The sequence below is a fragment of the Sorex araneus genome, chromosome 5 (genome assembly GCF_027595985.1).
Source record: "Sorex araneus isolate mSorAra2 chromosome 5, mSorAra2.pri, whole genome shotgun sequence".
Classification (NCBI taxonomy): domain Eukaryota; kingdom Metazoa; phylum Chordata; class Mammalia; order Eulipotyphla; family Soricidae; genus Sorex; species Sorex araneus.
In genome coordinates, this window is record NC_073306.1 from 81,298,825 (window position 1) to 81,318,577 (window position 19,753).

Sequence of the window (19,753 nt, forward strand, 5' to 3'; positions counted from 1 at the left end):
TGCTCAGGGGACCATATGGGATGCTGGGAATCGAACCCGGGTCGGCCGCGTGCAAGGCAAACGCCCTACCCGCTGTGCTATCACTCCAGCCCCCCATATATTTATTTTAAAAGTAGCCATGTCAGGTCGAGCTTCAAAATTTAGATAGAAAATCTACCCATAGGGGGATGGAGCGATAGTACGGCGGATAGGGCATTTGCTTTGCATGCCGCCGACTCGTGTTGGATTCCCAGCATCCCATATGGTCCTTCGAGCACCGCCAGGAGTAATTCCTGAGTGCAGAGCCAGTAGTAACCCCTGAGCATCACCGGGTGTGACCCAAAAAGAAAAAAAAAAAAAGAAAAGAAAATCTACCCATAAGAGAACCAGCTATAGAGTAAGGACAGAAAGGCTGCTGGGAGAGGAAAGGAGACACTCAAAATTTTAAAGAGCAGATAAAACAGGATGACATGCAACATGTATACCAACAATGCATCTCCTTTTCAAATTAAGGAAATTGGGGCAGAGTGGAAGCATGATCTATGATCTATTTCTTCAAAACAAAGAATTTTGTGTATTTTTTTTAACTTAGAAACTTGTATTTCACATGCTCCATAATGAAATGAAACCTCAATGGCAAGCAGTAAATAATTTAGTAGGGTCAATAAAATTATATTAAGGATTATATAACAACCTGTAAGTAATAATTTCACAGAAAAATAATGGGCAAAATGGACAGGAGGCAGCTGGACAGTTCTGTATTGTCAACTTGTGTGACAATTGCCTTTAAAGGCGACCGAAGAATGGAACTGAAACAAATTAGTTAAGGAGACAGATGATGTTCTGAAGTGGCCATGACTCAGTTACTAAATTCTTCAGAAATACACATTCACATGTTCATCAGCATACATAAGACTTCCCATTTTCTAACACAGTAGAAACTCTACATTAGTCACAGCAAAATTTACAAACAACCCAAGTTAGTCCTGGATTTGGTGTCCTTTGGGTTTTTTGTTTGTTTTAAATTCTTAATTGAGTATATGTGAGATAGACCATTACAAAGCTGTTCATAATTGGGTTTTAGTTATACAATGATCCAGCACCAGTCTCTCCACCAGCGTACACCAGTGTACATTTCTAACTACCAATGTCCCATTTCCCTACCACCATCCTCCAACATCCCACCCCCCACCTCCAGCCTCCCTCTATGGGAAGCACTTTCCTTCTTGCTCTCTCTCCTTTTCTTCTTGTGCATTATGGTTTGCAATACAAGTGAGTACTAAGAGGTCATGGTGTTTGTTCAGGGTGTTCAGTATTTTTATCAGGACCGTAAGGCTGGACTAGCTTTTTAACTGAGTGACAGCTTTGGGGTGTGGATGTGACTGCCAAGGCTCCCACAAGTAAAGGGAAGTGGGGGGGAGGTAGTTCATCCCAACCCCCGCAAAGCCTGGAAATTTCAGTTCAAACCCACATACCCGAATTTTCAGTAGATTGCATCTCAGTGAGGTTTGTATTGAGACAATAGAGTCAGGCTGAGGGTATGGCAGTGATTTTGGATTGTGGGAGTAAGCAGGTGCCAGGGGCTCTGCTTGGGCGGGCACCAGGCCAACCCGTCCCCCTCCAACTTACCCCGGGTCTGTTCAGCTATGCGTGGCCTGAGATTAACTACAGCTTTTGATCCCTTTCAAAATTTATTTATGGGTCTCTGAAATAAGGCCAATAAATAAACTTGTATAGTTGAGCCATAGGTGGTTTGTGGGCATGACTCCCACATACCTTACTTTTGGCCATTTAATTTCTTGTAAACTTGGTCCCAAGTTGTTGGGATCTGACCAAAGGCACAGTGGCAGTTTTAGGGTTTCAGGAAGCCTGAAGGCACAATCAAGCTGCTGATGCACTTGCCCTGCAGGTACAGGCTGACCTGCTTGCGGCATCATACACCCTCTTTTATTTGTTTTTGTCTTTGGGTCACACCTGGCAATGCTCAGGGCTTAGTCCTGGCTCTGCACTCAGGAATCTCTTGACGGGGTGCTCAGGGGACCATATGGGGTGCCAGGGATTGAACCTGGGTTGGCCATGTACAAAGCAAGTGCCTTACCCACTATACTATCACTCTGGCTCCTTGGATTTGGTGTCATTTTCACCTTTCCTTGATATACAGAATTATTTTTCTTCCACCCTTCCCCACCCCCCCAGACTACATCCAGAAGTGTCAGGGCTTTCTCCTAGGTCTGTGCTCAGGGACCACTCCTGATGAGCAAGGGAACCATATGTGGTACCGAGGATCAAACTCAGGCAGGTCAGGTGCAAACCAAGTGTCCTACCATTCCTACCATGAGTATAAGCTCTCTGGCCCCAGATGTGTCTTTTTTGCTTTTTGGGTCACACTCAGCAATGCACAGGGGTCACTCCTGGCTCTTACACTCAAGAATCACTCCTGGCGGTGCTCGGGGACCATATGGGATGCTGGGAATCGAACCTGGGTCGGCTGCATGGAAGACAAACGCCCTACCCACTATGCTATCGCTCCAGCCCCAGATGTTTCTATTTTAAAGGTATAGTGAAAATTCACAAAATTTGCAAGAAGTCTTCACGGGTACAAATTCCATGACCAAGACAAAAATGAACATCCTGACACAGTTAAGTTCCAAGGCAAGACTTTTTTTAGAACAGGCTGATAAAAGTGACTGAAATGCTCCCTTACTTTGGAAGCTCCAGATCCCAGGGGCTGGTGCAGAAGTGACATCCCTGCCCTCGGTGAGGAGGGCAGCAGAGTCCTGCCCATGATACTGCTAAAATGCTTTACAATGGGGGCTGGAGCGATAGCACAGCGGGTAGGGCGTTTGCCTTGCACGCGGCCGACCCGGGTTCGAATCCCAGCATCCCAGATGGTCCCCTGAGCACCGCCAGGGGTGATTCCTGAGTGCAGAGCCAGGAGTGACCCCTGTGCATCGCCGGGTGTGACCCAAAAAGCAAAAAAAAAAATGCTTTACAAAATGTTTAACAAAAGCAGTAACAGTGACACTTTTACAACTGGTAGCTTTGTGTCTGTGTATGAGATATCTGTTTTCAAGATACCTTTAAAAGGGTACTTAAGTGCTTTGAAAACTATAAATCACCTAAGGTACATATTCTACTTTTCAAAGCACAAATGAACTGGACAAGTCACAACTCGGTGATGCTCCATCAACAAATTACGCTGAGTGAAAAAAAAATTCCACTGAAAGGTTCCAGACTGCAGAATTCCATTTCCACAGGGCTCTTGAACACACTGTCAAGAAGCAGAGAGGTTAGGCTGCAGAGGGGGAGCATGGCTGGCAAGAAGGTGACTCTGATGATAGGGAGTTGTCTGGGCTGCTAAAAAGAAAATGTTCTGAGCCTCCACATCATCAACCTGCAGAGCATCAAGCAATCACCCTTCTACCTCAGATATTCATGACCTCGAGACACAGAACCCTCTGACGTTTATTCCCACTAAGTCTTCTACAGAGGAGCCATAAACACCCCAAACTGACTTTCTAAGTCTTCCAGAAACCACTACTATTATTTTTTTCTTGTTGTAAAACCCTTACTGTTAAAGATCAACCACATGTCTCCAGCTTAAATAAACTTGAAATCCAAAGAAATAGAGTTGACATGGAGCAGCGAAGTATTTTTGTCCTTTGCTTATTTTCATAAATAAAAAGATCAAATGCTTCTAACTTAAATTTCATCAAGTCAGAGAAATGGAAATAGAGCAGGTACTTACAAACACTTCCCCATGGCCCCTGCACCATTTTGACAAGCATGAACACTAATTTTATTCAACTTGGAAAAGCTACAGTATTCAAATACTTTTTTTTTCCAAAAAACTGCTTTATGACAGATTTACATGGTTTCTTTAGAGTGCTATGTAGACCATAGATGGCTACAGGATGATTCATTGCTTCAGAAGATCTTTCAGTACAATTCCAGCACTGTTGTCTGATGACCAGCAATGACATGAATGTGGGCAGCACCTCTGAGGTGGGCTTCAAGAAAAGGTGACAGGAAGCACCAGGTCCAAAACCAACTGGGTTTAATAAGAGGAGCAGCTGAAAAGCAAGGGATCAGGAATGAACCTCCTTCTCTACCAGACTTAGATTCTACTGTCTCTTTAAAACTTTCCAATAAATCTGTAACCTAGCTTTCTCTGTCCTAGGAAATCTAAAGAATTTAGATCACAAACAAAGTTTTGGTGCTAAAACAACTGAATATGATTTAGAAAGTTAACAAAACGTTTTGGAAAAGAGCTACTCAGGGGACCCTCTGCTCCTAAAGACTATGATCCGAGAGGTCTTCTAACCCATTTTGGCACCCAGAGCAGCTTCTTACAGAAATGCATCTAGACTGTGAACTGAGCTAAAATATCAGAGCTCAGAGTCTTTATTCTCAGCAATGAAAAGAAATTATTAAATGATGCCTTTTCTCAAAAAAAAATAAAAAAAAAAAGGCCGGAGCGATAGCACAGCGGGTAGGGCGTTCGCCTTGCACTCGGCCGACCCGGGTTTGATCCCCGGCATCCCATATGGTCCCCCACGCACTGCCAGGAGTAATTCCTGAGTGCAAAGCCAGGAGTAACCCCTGAGCATCGCTGGGTGTGACCCAAAAAGCAAAATAATTAATTAATTAATTAATTAATTAAATGATGCCTTTTCAGCAGGCCTATGTTGGGGGAAAATTCCAGACAATAATAGTGAGTTCTCTATTGAAATACTGAATGTATTCAAAGTATAGAGAGAATAAAGTGAAGATCATTAGCTACTTAGGTGGGGGGTGGCTAGGAGGGGGGCATATTGAGGTTCTTGGTGGTGGAACATGTGCACTGGTGAAGGGATGGGGGTTTAATCATTATATGACTGAGACTTAAACTTGAAAGCTTTGTATTTTTTTCACAGTGATTCAATAAAATAAAAAATAATTTTTAATTTAAAAAAATAAAAATTAAAATTAAAAAAAAAAGAAAAGAGCTACTCAGGACCAATTGCTGACTGGGTCTCAGAGGCCTGTTGGGGATGACTCTGGATCCTCTAAGCCATCCAGTCATCCACCTAGTGACACTGCCCTGATCTTATTAAGCAACTCTTTCATTTCCTATCTTTGCTTCCCATCAATCAAAACACTTCATGGTGGTGATGTGTTGGTGTATGAAAATGCCCAATGAAAAGATTGCTCATTAAGACTTTGTCCACATTTCCTTCTGTGGTGTGAAACAATTTCTTTAGTTCATCACCCAGCATTTCTTGTCAGAGTTCCATTTTTTTTTAAGTTCTTCAATTTGTTCTTCCCTTACTTATAATTGTTCTGAATGTCTTGATGCAATGTGCAACACAGCATTTGCTTCATCTAATTGTCCCTGTAATGGAATGATTTTTTTTCCCCAAGTTTTCTGCCTTTTTCTTCTATTTGGCTCTTGGCTGCCTGTACTTCTAAAGTTCAGCAGAATACAGCCTTCTCCTCCTGCTGGAAATGCTCATGGACTGTTTGTGAGTTGGTCAGTGAGTGTGCACACTAGTTCACTTGTTCTCAAGCCACAGCAAGCTGCACTGAAGCATTACCTTTGCCTGGTGTCACATTCAACTATTCCTGCAATGTTTCTACCTGCAAACTGGCTTGGTGACTTGCATTTTCCATCACATTAGAGGGTGAAATTAGCTTTTCTTCCAACACGGAAACTTTCTTTCTCCGCCTATCTTCCATTCCAGAGCTTCACAGGTGTTAAGAATCTTTGGGTTCTAAAAGATGATCACATAATCTCTCTCTCAGATTAAGGCTGTTTCTGTGTCACATAAATGGTAAATGTCATTCTGGATGGGACAGGTTTCCATGTTTCTGTTTTAAAGTCAACATGAGTTGGTCTCTCTTTTTTTAAACATAATGGTCTTCTCTTGCGTTGTTTTGACTGTGTTTAAAAGTCAGTTTGACTCCCAAGACTTGCCCTCCTCTTTTTCCTTCAGAAGTTGCACAAAAGCAACCAACTCTTTCCTCAAATGGTTCTCAAATTCTTTTTTTCAAAGCATCATAGAAAACTTTGCATTAATCTCATGCAATGACTGATAATCACAATTTTCTTTTTCTCAGAAAGTTTCTGCAACTTTTTCATTTTCCCCGTTTAGTTTACAAATAATTATTTCCAGTATCAAAATCCTTTTCTTTGGGTTTGTAACTATCTGTCTCAAAAGTTCATTTACTTTCACTTTGTGGTAAGTAACTAATTACTTTTGGCTCTCCCTTTTTCCTTAAGGGACTTTTGTAAAAACCTCTGCTTCAACCTTCAACCTCTAAATCAGTCTGCTCATGTTCTTCTCTTCCTACCTCTGAGTGGGCAGCAATAGAATCTGACATTCTGTGATTATTTTCCTGAAGAGTTCTACTGGATGCATTTTTTTTTCCTGCTGTGACCTTCTCAGATCTGCTATCTCTTGCTTAAATCTAGAAGCATCCACTGAGAGTTAGACTTTGTTGTGCAAGGGGTCTCCGCTGACTGCAAGAAGATGATGCTCCAGAATACAGCTGAAATGAAGTACTAACGAGAATCCTACTATAGAGGATCTTTAGTGTTACAAAGCTGCCCTGTGCTGTGCTAAACTTGGGCTAATTCCTCCTTTGCTTCATATTTCTTACTTCCTCCCCCTAAGTTACTCTTCAAAATTACTGCTAGGATCTATTTTTTTTTTCTTTTTGGGTCACACCTGGCGATGCTCAGGGGTTTCTTCTGGCTCTGCACTTAGGAATCACACCTGGTGGTGCTCGGGGGACCATATGGGATGCTGGGAATCGAACCCAGGTCGGCCGCGTGCAAGGCAAACACCCTACTCGCTGTGCTATAGCTCCAGCCCCTACTGCTAGGATCTTGATGAAGAAACTGAGTTAACTCATTCTGATGGTAGTAAGGTCTTCCTCCTTTAATTTATCCCTTAAGTTCAGAGTTCTTCTGGATGTCTAAATTACTTTGTTGGATTTGTTTAGCTATTCTACTAAATTTTCTATTTTATCATGTTTCTGAAAATCATTAAGGACAGTTTTTGCCTATCTAACTCTTTAGCAATGTTATGCTATGCTCTTTAAGTTGCTGAACTGTTTTTCATCATTTAAATATTTTTTCCAGTTTATCAATGACAGCCTCTGCCTCATATTGTTGCTCTGACAGTTGATCTTTTATTAAAGTCCCATGCTTTATGGCCTCTTGGATCTCGTGGTCCAATTCTCCTACCTCAGACATCAATAATTCCTTTGCACTAACACTCTCAAGTACTTGTTGCTCTGCCTTCAAATTAAGCCTTAAATCCTGTTAATTCTGCATTCCAACTCATATCTTTTGTGTTTTCATGTCACATTCTCCATTTAATTTTATCAGTGATTTCTGAAGTAGCACTGTAGCACTGTCATCCCACTGTTCATCGATCCACTCGAGTGGGCACCAGTAATGTCTCCATTGTGAGACTTGTTGTTACTGTTTTTGGCATATCAAATACACCACAGATAGCTTGCCAGGCTCTGCCGTGCAGGTGGGATACTCTTGATAACTTTCCAGGCTCTCCGAGAGAGACAGAGGAATCGAACCCGAGTCGGCCACGTGATGGCCAAATACCCTACCCACTGTGCTATGTTCCAGTCCTGATTTCTGAAGTACTTTTTTTTTTTTATAGGAAACATTGGCTTTATTTATTTATTTATTTGTTGCTTTTTGGTCATACCTGGCGATGCTCAGGGGTTACTCCTGGCTTTGCAGTCAGGAATCACTTCTGGCGATGCTCAGGAGACCATATGGGATGCTGGGAATCGAACCTGGGTCGGCTGCGTGGAAGGCATTTGCCCTACCCGCTGTGCTATTGCTCCAGCCCCTGAAGTTCTTTTTAAAGCTTGAGCATGAGCTCTCAGTTTTAGGTTATCTTCTGCAAAATTATCCTTGTTTATATTATTCAACCTGCTAAGTTCAGTTTCTGCATGAGAAGACACTTTTTCTGCAGCCAATGTACTTCTTCCATGTGCAGGCATGGAGAAGGACCTTCTCCTGGTTCCCTAACTTCTTTTTCCGGCTCACTGGTACTATGCCTCAGAGCAGAAGCCTGCAATTGGTTATATTCCAGTTGTAAGCTTTCACATTCATCAATTATTTGTCTGTTTTCCATTTAGTTGTTCTTGTTTTTTTCCTCAACACATCTCTATCATTTTCAGCAAAAGATAATTTTTCCTTATGCCTTTTATTGTATCTTCAAATTCTTCAATTTTGGGGGTAGACTCTGGGGGTAGACTCTACTTTCTCAATCTGTAGAACCTGAATGGTATCTTGCATTTCTTTCATTTCAGAGTGAACAGTTATGCTCCCCAAGTAACCTTGCTGAAAAAGATTTTACTGTTCTTTGATTCTTTCTTCATAGCCTCTTAGTTCTTCTCGATGTCTATGGCTTATTTCTGTTAATTTCTGTTCATGTGCATTCTGCAATATTGACATTTCTTGTTGATGATTATTGATTTTCTGGCTTTGGTTCAAAGTTCCTTAACTACATTTTGTAATTTGCAGATTTCACTTGGCTCAGCAAGTTTTGATCCTCATGTTTTAGGAGCTTCTCTGCTGTAGATGACTTCAGTAACTTGAAGATTTGTTTATTTATTTATTTATTTTAATCTGAGGCTTCAGGCTTCTCTTCTAGATGAGTACACAAGTTTAGTTTTTTAGTCTCTCATTCTCTGATGTTAAGAGGGGCTTCAATTTCCTTTTTCCGAGCACCAGAACTGTTTCCACATCCTGCAGGTCCTTAGTAAAGTTTGAAATCTAGTCAATGAGAGAAGCCAGGACAGGATGCCTTCCCACTTGACCAAGGGATTGGCCAAGCCAGACCAATGCTTCTGAGCCAGGAAGGCATTGCCGCAAGTTAAGGAATAACCTGCTCCACTCTGCAAAAAGCATCCAGCACCATGGGATAACTCAGTGTCCTTGAACCACTGCAAACAATTCCAAAGCAAACTACTCAACACTCAATAACTCATAAAAAGTTTCTATACAATGCCAGCTTAAGGGAGCTCTCACCAACTGTAGGTTTCTACTAATATCGCAGAGGTCTGACCCAGAACTTTAGGGGGTCCACCTCCAGTGACACAGGCACCCCAGAAAGCCTTCCATTTATTCCCACTTCTTGCCACCACCTTGGTTGGACCACTTCTTCCTCTGATTTAGCAACTTCTCACAGTTCCTTGGGCAAGTCCTGCCAACTCTACATGGGCCACATGACACTCACTCTAAATGCCACAACAGATCCCCATGATTACTACTTATAAAATAAAATATTTTATTATTCCCTCATGTCTCCAAAATCATCTACTTCACTGTTTCCTTCCACCACCCCTCAATGCCATGGTACAAGAAACTGAACCAGAGCCTCAGATGTAAGAGGCACCAGGCTACATCCCAAGCCTCTTCTCCTCTATTAATAATTGATACAGCAACAGCCAACAGCAAACAGCAGGTGATACCTCATATCTGTACCTCACATACCACAGATTTAGAATTCATAGAATCCCCATTCCTATTAATTCCTTAGCACAATAATATATCAGTTTTCAACTCTATCCTTTTACTACATTTTGTATACCCTCTGGGACCAGATTGATGGTACAGCAGGCAGGGCACACACCTTTGCATGCAGCTTTGATGGTCATAACCCTGGTTCTACCCACAGCACCGCATATGGTCCTCTGAGCACCACCAGAGTCACTTGTAAGCACAAAGCCAGAAATAGCCCCTAAGCACTGCTTAGTAAAGCCTCAAAACATAGCCAAGTGTCCCAGTGTACCAAAATAACCTTTTCTTTTGAGGGTTAGCAGTTTGGGTTGATTACGACTCCCTGTTCCTGTTCTGTACTCTAGGATCGCTCCTAGGAAACTCAGAGAAGTATGCAATTCCAGGAATCAAGTCCAGGCCTCCCTTGTGAGTTCATGGTGAACTCACAAGACACTAAATAGCAAAACGGACAATGGAAGATCCAGAGAGCAGTCAGTTCAACCAGCTGTAGGGAGCACTTCAGAGAATGAATGCCAGCGCTGGAACTGTATAATGAACAATTGACAAGCACTCAAACCCACATTGTCTTTGGCACTTAAAGGATAAGCTGCAAACAGCACAGGCAGTGAAAGCTCTCTTGAAATACAGACACAGTAATAAACAGCAAGAAAAGGCAACAAAGAAGCAGAACAGACAACTAGCAACAAGGGACCTATGATGACTTTTTCTGACATAATGTGAGGGGTCAAAGGCCTACAGATTTTATTCACAAAACACAAATTAATTTATATGTTCCCACTGAGAAAGGGCTAGCATATTGACAGTAATTACTTGTAATTAAAATCCTAAGTTTTACATGCAAACATAAAAGTAAAATAATTTGAAGAGAGGAAGAAAATACAATAGGAACTATATTTTATGAGTTGCCAAAATTAGTTTGAGGGGCTGGAGAGATAGTACAGTGGGTAGGGTGCTTGTCCTGCACATGGTCAATCCAGGTTAAATCCCCAAAATCCTATATGGTCCCCAAACACAGAAGTAATGTCTGACTACAGTGAGAAGTTACCTCTGAGCATCACCAGGTGTTCCCGCCAAAAAAAAAAAAAAGTTAGTTTGGACATCAGCAGAGTGCTCACACCTTATTATTTTGCCAAATCAGGTCATTACAGAAACCAAGTATCAATCAAGAACTCTAGCCAAGTAGCAATATAAATTTCACCCAAAAGGGGCTCATAACATAGAAAATGATGGCATAATTTAAGTGAATACTTAAAACTGCATAAATTCAGGGGCTGGAGCAATAGCACAGCGGGTAGGGCTTGCATGCGGCTGACCCGGATTCAATTCCCAGCACCACATATAGTCCCCTGAGCACCGCCAGGAGTGATTCCTGAATGCAGAGCCAGGTTACTCTTTGGGTGCTGGGTGCACCCAAAAAGAAAAAAGAAAAAGAAAAACTGTATAAATCCTGCCTTGAGAAAACAAGTCATCATAAGAATAATATTTTCATTTCATCTTGTACTCTGGTAAAAACTCAGTCTAGGGTTAGAAAGATAGCAAAGGGGTTAAAGTTCTTGCCATATAAGAGAGTGGCACCTGTTGGGTCCTCAAACACTGGGAACAACCCCCATCTCCTGCACAGAGCTGTAAACAGTCCCCAAGCACTGTTGAGTGTGGCCCAAACTCCTCCTACCCAGATTTTTTTTTATTCTTTTTCTGAAAGAATATTCAGAAACCTACTCACTTGATAAATTCATTCCTTAAAAAAAAAAAATTTAAGAAGAGGGCCAGAGAGATAGTACAGTGGGCAGGGTGCCTGTCTTGCACATGGCTGATCCTGGTTTGAACCCTGGCACCACATATGAGCCCCACCACGAATGATTCCTGAGTGCAGAACCAGAATAAGCCCTGAGCACAGCCACCCAAAACCCCTTCCAAAAATAAAAATAATTTAAAAAGATGGGCCAAGATGTCAACTCAATGGTAGAGCACATGTGTGAGTCCCTGGGTTCAATCCCTACCACCACCACCACTCAAAAATTTAAAAATAACAGCAAAGCTCTGACAGAGCTTAACAGAGGATTTAATAGGCAATTTTAAATGATTTATCATAAAAATAAATAAATGATGTATCAGTTAACCACAAATTATTATATCACAACTTTATCATTAGCAATAATTTCCAACTTCTGATAAGATAATTTTTTTCAAAATAAGAAATTCTGAGTATTACATTCCTCCTGGCCATACTTTAATTTCATTATTACTGATTGAAATAAAAAATACTGTATTTTAAAAATAACTTTCACACGTTACAAATATTCAAGATCTTTTATTCATTCAAGTATTAAATATTTCAGACATACAGATTTCCAGATCCCAAGCAAAAATCCAAGCAAAGCCTAATCCATTTCTCTAGTCACCATCTCCTTTAAACCATGAATTTTCCTTACAGAAAGGTTCAAATAGCTAACTTTTCTTTTTTTTTTTTTTTTTTTTTTGCTTTTTGGGTCACACCCAGCGATGCTCAGGGGTTACTCCTGGCTTTGCACTCAGGAATTACTCCTGGCGGTGCTTGGGGGACCATATGGGATGCCGGGGATCGAACCCGGGTCGGCCGCGTGCAAGGCAAACGCCCTACCCGCTGTGCTATCACTCCGGCCCCTAACTTTTCTTTAAGACCATTTCCAATCCTGACACTGGAATTGGAATACTGTTCAAAAACAATTATGAATTCTAGAGTAACCAATTTGATCCAGTAATTTAGGTGCTCTCCTTCTTAATTCTAAATAGCACTGTAACACTGCCGTCCCATTGCTCATCGATTTGCTAGAGCAGGCACCAGTAACGTCTCCACTGTGAGACTTGTTACTGTTTCTGTTTTTGGCATATCGAATATGCCACAGGTAGCTTGCCAGGCTCTGACCTACAGGCGGGATACTATTGGTAGCTTGCAAGGCTCTCTGAGTGGGACAGAGGAATCAAACCCGGGTCGGCTGCATGCAAACACCCTACCCGCTGTGCTATTGCTCCAGTCCAACTCTAAATGGTCATCCCGTTGCTCATCGATTTGTTCGAGCGGGCACCAATAACGTCTCTCATTGAAAGATTTACTGTTACTGTTTTTGGCATATCCAATATGCACGGGTAGCTTGCCAGGCTCTGCCGTTCAGGCTCGATACTCTCGGTAGCTTGCCAGGCTCTCCGAGAGGGGCAGAGGAATCGAACTCAGGTTGGCCGCATGAAAGGCGAACGCCCAACCGCTGTGCTATCGCTCCAGCCCCCAACTCTAAATAATAATAAAAAAAATTCTGAAGCTATAACCTCACAAGGAGATATCTGGAAGATAGATGGAAACACATTCCTGCATAATGGAAAGGTGATGGATTTTCAAGTTAAGATGGCAAATTGAATGCATACATCTTTAACTTTTATTTTTGGTAACTTTGGGAGAGAGCAAACTCTCTCCCAAAGTTACCAAAAATAAAAGTTAAAGAAAATATTGTTTTTCTTTGTTGTTTTTAAATTTTTTATTTTTTTGCTTTTTGGGTCACACCCAGTGATGCTCAGGGATCACTCCTGGCTCTGTACTCAGGAATTACCCCTGGCCATGCTCAGGGGACCATATGGGATGCTGGGAATCGAACTGGGTCGGCAGCATGCAAGGCAAATGCCCTACCTGCTGTGCCATCACTCCAGCCCCACTCTCTTTGTTGTTTTTAGGACAAAACCCTGAGGACAAAGGGAATGAGAAAACAGCAATAAAATGTTGTGAATACTAGAAAGATGAAATGAGTAGTGTCTGACTTTGTCAAAGACAACCAAATTTTAAGCCAGCAGTGGTAACATTGTGTGTGGGGGGGGAACTCCGAAATTTACAGTATAGGATAGTCAAAAGGCTCAGGAATTGAAGAAGGAGTCAGCTGTCGGAATAGTTTGAAATCTAGAAATTCTCCTCCTGAGTGGCTCAACTTCAATGAGTGGCAGATTAGAGTCTTATTTTCAAAAGGATGGAAGACTTACAGATCCTAAGAAAAAGGTAAATTGTGTGACCTTATATGCTAAATGCTCTGTGGCTCACGACCCAACTTCCCTTTTTTCCAGTTCCCAAATCACTGGCAACCAGATCTGTCTTGCAACTGAAAATTGGAAGCATGGAAGCTACTCAGAGAAGATATGGCAAGCCCAAGACAAAAGACAGATATTCGAGATGATCTCAAACAGTCCACCAAGCCAAAGAATGCAATTTGGCCACACACTGGGATCATCAAGGCAAGCTTAGAAAATATTGATGACAATCTATAAGGATAAGAATCAGGCCAGTGGTTGCCTCTGGGAAGGGGAAGAGAAGGAAGAAGAGGTATTAAGGAAATTAACAGGGTTTTCCCTGTTAACAATACTCAATTACACTGTCATCCCATTGTTCATCGATTTGCTCGAGCAGGCACCAGTAACATCTCAATTACACACGTGTTTATATGTAGCACTGTAGCAATGTCATTCTTTTGTTCATCGATTTGTTCAAGTGGGCACCAGTAACATCTCCATTGTGAGATTTGTTACTGTTTTTGGCCTATCAAAATATGCCATGGGTACCTTGCCAGGCTCTCTGAGAAGGAGGGAGGAATCGAACCCAGGTCAGCTGCATCCAAGGCAAACGCCCTACCCGCTGTGCTATTGCTCCAGTCCTACAGATAACACAGATGGTTAAATTAATGAAAATTCATTAACCCCTCTATGTGGAGAAGAATCAGAATATCCCCCACCTCATCTGGAAAGTTGCCCCCAAAACTGCCTCTTCCTCCACCTTCCTGGGACTCCACCTGAACATGTAATAAGTTTCTATACCAAAATAAACAGTAACAAAAACATGTGAATGTTAGCTGGAAAACTAAAACACTCAAGGTGTTGAATATATATCTATATACATATATGTGTATACATATGAATAAACTGATATACATATATATACACACACACAGCTGCTGTGCATAAATTCAGAAGCACCTCTGCAGCAGAGACTACACCAGACAGAAGGAAAGGTAACTTGAGGAAACAAGCTAAGCAAAAGTAAGAAAGCTGCAATTTGCTGTTAACATGGACGGAACTGGAATACATCATAGTAAATGAATAGGAAGGATAAACACAGGATGACTTCACTTACATGTGATATTTAGAGTAACCGGATGAGGAAAGGCAATAGTTTAAAGAGGGGATGCCTAGATCACCCTTGGTCCCCAAAGTACAGGGAGGGGAAGGAAAGACAGGCAGGGGAAAAGAAACAGACAAGAAGCAACAGGTACAAGGGTCAAGGTAAGTTAGTGGTATTAAGGAATGATAGAGCTAAAACTCAAACCACAGAATCAACAACACTGAAATGACATCCCAACTTTAATAACCAAACTTTAAATAAAAAGTGCCTGTCAAGATAGCAGGCTTGGAGTTTAGAAGAGGGGAGGCAGGGAACGGAAGGGTGGTAAGAAACGGAACTTGGGAACGAACACTGGTTAAGAGAAGTTGACACGGGTGGTGGGAATTGATGATGGAACATTGTATGTCTAAAACCCAACTATGAATAACTTTGAAAATCACAGTGCGATAATAAAATTAAATTTGGAAAAAAAAAAAGAAAGCTGCTATCTTTGACATTTTCAGACATATAAAAGAATATATGGCATCCACGAAACAAGAAAAAAGATCAAGGAAAAAGTATACAATTTATATATTTATCCTCTGGAAACACTGATATGGAGACTCAGAAGAGTCGATTAAGACTCAAGGTTAAAAGCCAATGGATCTGGGGCTGGAGAGATAGCACAGCGGATAGGGCGTTTGCCTTGCACACGGCCGACCCGGGTTCGATTCCCAACATCCCATATGGTCCCCCAGCACTGCCAGGAGTAATTCCTGAGTGCAAAACCAGGAATAACCCCTGAGCATCACTGGGTGTGACCCAAAAAGAAAAAGAAAAAAAAAAAAAAAGGCCAATGGATCAGGCAGAAGATTATATAGAGAATAGCAGCTCCCACCCACAATCCTTCTTGCCAAACTCTTGGAACACTGGGAGCCTGGAATATTACCTCCCCCACACCTGAGTTTCATTTATGTGCCCCCTTTGCCAACACAATTTCTACCAAATCACAATTACTTCCAACAGTGATAAATTTCTTTTATTGAATTTCTGGTGCCCCTCATCTAAGCTCCTTAAAGGCAGGGGCTGCAACTTAATCACCTTTGTACCTACCCAAATGCCAGTGATTGAGTGTCCATATACGAAGCTCTCTGTAAGTCTTTGAAGGTGAGGGGGAATACTTACATACATACACACACATATACATATCACTGTGTCACTGTCATCCCGTTGCTCATCAATTAGCTTGAGTGGGCACCATAACATCTCATCGACCCTATTGTGTTCAGGGTCAGGGGAATGAGGTCCATTGCTGTTACTGTTTTTGGCGTATCGAATACACCACGAGTATCTTGTCAGGCTGTGCCATGTGAGATTCTACATCACTCTCTTCCAGGAGCTTTGTCTTATAGTCTCTGGATCTTGGCTATTGATGAGATTTGAGATTACATGGGGGCGGGGGGGGGGGGGGCTTTGTGGGTGTGACTGCAAAGCTAGTGGACATGGGTGGAGGTGGCCCAGTCCAGATCCCAGATCCGAGCAGGCTTGGAGATATCAGCCACAGGTCCCGCATACCTGGGTTCCTCTGTCGGTTCCTTCATGTGTGAGGCCTTGAGCATGGCTGTGGCTGAGTTCTGGAGGTTTTCAGCTGCCGGGACTCTGCTTGGGGCAGAGAAGGAAACTCAACCCACCCTCCTCCGAGGTGGCCCCCGATGAAGACAAACTGGCACGAGGGCAGGAGGTTATGTATATGTTTATTACAGTTCCTGTTTTCCAACTAAATTTTTGTATATTAATGCAAAATTTAGTTGGAAAACTGGAATAGTCAAGGTGCAAAGTAGACTATGTCCAGTTTGTTTAGGGTCTTTTTATTGAGGGGGTGGTGCTTAGGGCTTACTCCTGGCTCTGTGCTCATGGTTCAAGGCAAGGCTGGGGGACCATCCATAGGTGGTGCCTGAACCTGGAAAGTGCCCTACCCACTGTACTATCTCTTCAGACCCTAGACCTGAATGAAGACTAAGTTGAAACTGAGAATATATTTGCTAAGTATATTTGCATGTGGGAGGCCCAGCACTGCCCACAGCACTGCTGGAAACAACCCCAGAGAACAGAGCCAAGAATAGCCCCTAGGCACTGCTTGGTGTGGCCCAAAAACAAAAATAAAAACAAAAACAAACAAAGCAGAAGAAAGGATTTACTAATGAAACCATGACTAAAATTTATTTTAAAATAATGCCTGAGGAACTGAGAGATAGTACTGTGGGTAGGGCATTTGACTTGCACGTGACCAATTTGGGTTTGATCCCCAGCACCCCGAGTGATCACCCCCTCCTCTCAGAGCCAGGAGTAACTCCTGAGCACCTCTAGGTGTGGCTTAAAAGCAAAACCAAAATTAAAAATTAAATAATCCCAGGGCCTTCTTCCTCCCAGTCTATTATATTATCATATTCTGGCATCAAGTGTTTCAAATATCATTTATAATAACTTCAAAAAAATAAAAACCTAAGAAGAAATAAACAAAGCTATGCAGACTTCTACACAGAAAATGACAAAACATTAGACAGGATTTTACATTAGACAGAAGACTTAAATAAATAGTATGGTTGGACAGTGATCCAATTCTGATTTTTAAAATTTGTAGAAACAGACAAGAAGATACCATTTACATGGAAATGCTAAGAGTCATAAATTGGCCAGATAACCTTAAAAGACGAAAATGGAGCCAGAGAGAATACAGGGATAAGGTGTACTGGTGACCTGTAAACATGCTTCCAAAGCAGTGCTGAGTATGCACCCAAAACCCCCCCAAATAAAAACAAATTAGACTTAACAGGTCTTTCACAAAGGGGAAATATAAATATTTGGTCAATAAAAAATATCCAATCACATCATTTGGAAAATGCAAAATAAAATCACTCTCTTACATTATGATACCTCTGCTGTAAAAATAACCTATTTCAAAAACTGACAAGCAGGACTGAATGTCACTCCTTGGTAAAGCACATGCCTTGCATTTGTGAGGTCCTGGGTCAATTCACCAGCAGAGGGGCGCAAGGACAGACTGACAACCATCAGCAAAATTGTGGGGTAACTGCAGTATCTTTCCCTGCTACCTGGTACAATCACTTTGGGAAAATGTTCAGCAGTATCTGACCCTGAAGTTTTATCATTCACAGACCTCACACAAACTGGACTCCTAGCCTAGTAATGTTCTGTTGTTTGATCTGTGATGGAACATTTAGTCAAAGTTCTCCCACTTTTTGTGTGCTGTCTCTGTATTATACATCAATATATTTTCTCAATTTCCTTTGACAACGCTCTTGGAGATCTCTGATCTTAAAGACAGCTTTCTAGAATAAAAAAAATTTTTTGAGCTCCTGGTACACTGCAGTTTATTTAAGAAACGGAGGAGGGAGGGAACCAGTTAATGTGTCCGCCTAGAACCAAGGTAAAAAAAAAAAGAAAAACCTCCAACAGATAGTGGTTTCTGATCTTCACAAAGCACTGGATTTTCTTGTTTCAGCCAAGAAAGAGGCGTATTATTCTACACTGTAACCCTAAGCAAAAAAGAGATCTTTGATGAAGAAGGGAAAAAATGCTGCTGCCCTAAACAGCAAGGACAGGAGCAAAGTGAGGGTATGGAACCATTCCAACAGTGTGGGTTACCTCTCGCTTAAAAGGAGGCCCATGGAGACCCTCTCCAACGCTCCAAGTCGCGAAAGCAATCACAGCCACCAACTCCCAAAGCCACCACCGCACACACACAGACCGGAAACTGCGGCTCAGCAGAGGCTTGCACCCCTCCGCCCCCCCACCCCGCAGGCTAGTCATAAAGAGAACCGGGGATGGTTCACAGACACTCCCCAAGTGCATCCTCAGGAGTCACCGGCGCACCTGGCTCGCTCGCCCTCACCTGCCCGGAGACGTGCGTGGCGCGGAACGCCCGGAGGTGGGGGGCGCAATCAAGGTGCCAACTCTGCACGTCGGGGCCGCAGGACGGGCTCGCCCGTCAGGACCCCCAGGTGGAAGAGATTCCTGGCCTCCAGGGTGGGGGTGCAGGGTCAGGATCCCCAGCAGCAGCAGCACCACCACCACCACCACCACGGGACTTAAGAAGCATCCTAGAAGCTGCCCCGTGGCGCCCCACAAGGCGCGCGCTTCCCGGGGACCCCCCAAGGCAAAGCCCGCGGGCCAGTTTCCCTCCCCGGGAAGCGCGCGCGGGGGGTCCCGGGCCGCGACGGGCGCAGGCAAACAGGCCCCGGGGAGACCCGGCGCGCGCGCCCCGCTCGCGCCCGAAGTTTGGCGGCGGCCACCTCCCCCCGCCTCCGCTCCAGTCTGCGCCTCGGCCCGGGCCGTGAGCCCCGCGGAAGCCGGGCCTGGCGCGGCGCCCCTCACCTTGGAAACGTCGGGTGGACTCGGCAGTCAACATGAACTTCCCATGCAGCCGGCAGCCGCGCCGCCGACCCTCCGCGCCGCCCTCCGGTGCCGCGCCGCGCGCGCTCGGGGGACTCGGGGCCACCGCCACCGCCACCCCGGTGTGGGGGGCGCCGCGTCTCTCTCTGTCTCTGTGTCCACTCGCACCCGAGCCCAGCGCACTGGCCAGTCCACGGGTTCCTCCCCGCTCCGGCCGCGTCAGGAAAGCCCAAGGCGCAGGCGCAGCAGGGCCTTAAAGAGACCCGGCCCGTCCCCAGCGCATAATGGGTTCGAGCAGGTTGGGGGCCCGGACTGGCCGGCCGCGGCACCGGGAAAGCCGCGGGATTGGACGGTGCAGGGCCGAGGGCGGGGAAACCGCGCTCCCTCCCCGCCTCCCCTTCCCGGCGCCGGCCCGCGGCCCTACAAATTGCCGACTCTTTCCCCCGCCCCCCACCAACCATGGCCTCTTGAACCTCCCTTTGCGAGGCCGAGCGGCACAGGGCACCCCCCGCCCCAGCCCAGTAACCGGGTCCCGAAACGACCCTGCGCTCGCGGGACTGCTCTCCCGGGCCCGATGCACACGCGCAGGCTTGCAGAGGCCACCCGAGCCCCCCGAGCGGCGGCCTAGGTCACTCCCAGAACCCTAGCAGCGATGTGTACGTGGTCAGTGCGACTGCAGATCATTGCTCGGCCGACTTGTCCTCTCCACG

The 19,753-nt window shown here is 44.0% G+C and overlaps 1 protein-coding gene and 1 pseudogene across 3 annotated transcripts in view; both read right to left on the minus strand.

Moving 5' to 3' along the window:
* EVI5 (ecotropic viral integration site 5) overlaps positions 1-19,342 on the minus strand; it is a 182,858-nt gene extending 163,516 nt beyond the window's left edge. For all 3 annotated transcript variants that reach the window (XR_008630186.1, XM_055138201.1, XM_055138200.1), the window contains exon 1: positions 19,026-19,342. The gene's annotated coding sequence lies outside the window, so the exon portion shown is untranslated. The remainder of the gene's footprint in view (positions 1-19,025) is intronic.
* On the minus strand, positions 4,967-9,476 carry LOC101555157 (thyroid receptor-interacting protein 11-like; annotated as a pseudogene).
* Positions 19,343-19,753: the final 411 nt, after the last annotated feature.